This window comes from Lolium rigidum, chromosome 3 (genome assembly GCF_022539505.1).
Source record: "Lolium rigidum isolate FL_2022 chromosome 3, APGP_CSIRO_Lrig_0.1, whole genome shotgun sequence".
NCBI lineage: Eukaryota > Viridiplantae > Streptophyta > Magnoliopsida > Poales > Poaceae > Lolium > Lolium rigidum.
In genome coordinates, this window is record NC_061510.1 from 127,917,714 (window position 1) to 127,919,910 (window position 2,197).

The following is a 2,197-nucleotide window of genomic DNA, read 5'->3' on the forward strand; positions in this document are numbered from 1 at the left end:
GTTTTCGACCCAATAGTTGATACACGTTGGCATGTGTGGCGCCGACGTCACAGGCGCCACACACTGCAGTGTGGCGCCAGCGTGAAGGGCGCCACACGTTGACTTGTGTTAAAACCCTGAAAAATCCTACCAAACTCCAACAGTTTTGAGTACAACAATGGAGACAACAAGTTGCAATTTCAGAACATACACATATAACACTTCATAGCTCACATCGTAGCAAGTAGATTCAAACAACAAGTAGCATTACAAAGATGGTTCGAAATGACATAGGGTTCACAACTCGATACTTATGAAGATATAGTTCACAACAACACGGAGCACATCCTACTGTCGTCCTCGACGTGTCGTCCTCACGGGCTGCTTCCGGACGGCCATCCTCTTCGTCCGCTGCCGTGGCTCTTGTTGCTTCTTTGCTCCTGCTGCTCCTCCTGGTCCTCCCTGCTCCTCCCTGCTCCTCCTCCTCCCGAAGATAAGGGCTCGTCGTTCCTCATCCTCCTCAAACCCGATCTCCGCGGCGGCGCCTCATCCTCCTCGGTGACAACCTTCTTTCCTCGGTTGACATAATCTTCCGGAGTGTACCGGTTTGGAGCATTGCCCCTTGGCTTCAAGCGGTAAGCGGACCGTGGGGCTTGCTTGGAGGTATGCTTTGGAGGTATGCTTTGACTCCAGAATTTCCTCGTCGTCAGGAATCTTCACAAACAAGAACAAATGAGATTACAAAAGTTGAAATTAGTAAGAACATGTTTGATAGCAACAAAATAGTCCATACCTCCCGCTCTGGAGAAGAGGAGGATTGCGGAATTTCGCCTTCGCGGCAACCTAGCAAGTTGGCTAACCGCCGCATCTTTCGTGCAGTGTTCTGCGTCATGGAACTCATGGTTACAAAGCCACCAGAACATAATAACGTACATTGAAAGTTGGTGATCATACCTTAATGAAATTCCGCAACGGTCCGACAGGCTTGTCTTCTCTCCTGCTCTTGTCCCACATAACCTCGCACTCATCGAGTCTGTTTTTGGATCTCCGACCGCTTGTGACAAACATAGCATACACAATTAAGCGAGCACATGGCAATCTAGATGATGTACTAGTTAATGAGAGAATTCATTACCACGAAGTTCAGCTCGGAAGCAATAGAAGTCGATCTCCCTCTGCGAGCATAGGTGTCGTGCTGGCTTTGCGCAACCTCATCGAACTCGATGGGGTCGTCCAAGATGTAGTCAGCATACGCGCGCTTCACTAACTCGATACGCGTGTTTTCATGGAACCACTGCAGGTAGTTGTTGAAAGCGGCCAAGTCGTGAGGCACAATCTCCACATGGCCGGCGGTCCGTGTCGCTTCCAAACGGTGTTGGAACGGCTGCGATGTGGCCGCTATGGTGGGCTGGCCAATTTGTGATCTTCCTCTGCCGCTGCCTATCAAGCCTGCAAGAATCAAGAAGTTAGATTCTACCTCTTCTATCAAGAATCTTCCATCGCATGATTCCGGAAGTTTACCTATGAAGCTCCTTGTCCGTGTCTTGCCATCGAGGTGGGCACTCACGATATAGCCCAAGCTTGTCTCATCACTACTGTGCGGCTGGTGGTGTTCAACAAGCCACATGCATATGAGTGGGCAGCGCATCCGCGCGAACGGCGCCTCCTCCGTGCACTTGCGGTTGAGGTCGGGCATCCCCGCGCCAATACGGTAGTAGTTACCATATGGCTCCCATTCCACCTGCACCATACAAATATTTCAGAATTTAGAACATGCCGAGTACAATCAATGAAAACTAGGATTGCAAAGAGTGATCGGTTACCTGCTCGGCGGTAAGAGTGTCCAACTCCGCGAGTGTACTGCCTGTACATGACCATTGGATCGCTTGTCATCTCCGAGACATTGTCCCAAAGGTATGCCCAAGTGGGCTCCCGATCGGGGTTCTCATGGTGATGAGGCCATGGCCTCTCGTTGAGTACCCTAGGCCGCCCAAGCTGATATGCGGTCCCGGCTCCATACGGAAAGTAGGAGCAAACATCCACCAATACCGCCGCTCCCGGTCCTCGCTCCCGGTCCTGCGACAAGCTTCGTCCAAGCTAGCGTACATAAGACATTTGGTTACTACTTTGTGTAGCACACTACTATAGGAAAATAGTACATAGAACAAGTCATCACCTGCACGGTAGAGGTAGGCAAGTGCCGCTGTTCCCCAACTCC

At 50.8% G+C, this 2,197-nt stretch overlaps 1 long non-coding RNA gene across 1 annotated transcript; it reads right to left on the minus strand.

The window, feature by feature from the left end:
* Positions 1-673: 673 nt before the first annotated feature.
* LOC124701298 lies at positions 674-959 on the minus strand. Its single transcript, XR_007001980.1, has 3 exons — positions 934-959; positions 773-862; positions 674-693 (listed from the first exon to the last, which is right to left on the minus strand). It is a non-coding gene; the product is annotated as an uncharacterized LOC124701298 (long non-coding RNA).
* Between the last annotated feature and the right edge of the window lie 1,238 nt (positions 960-2,197).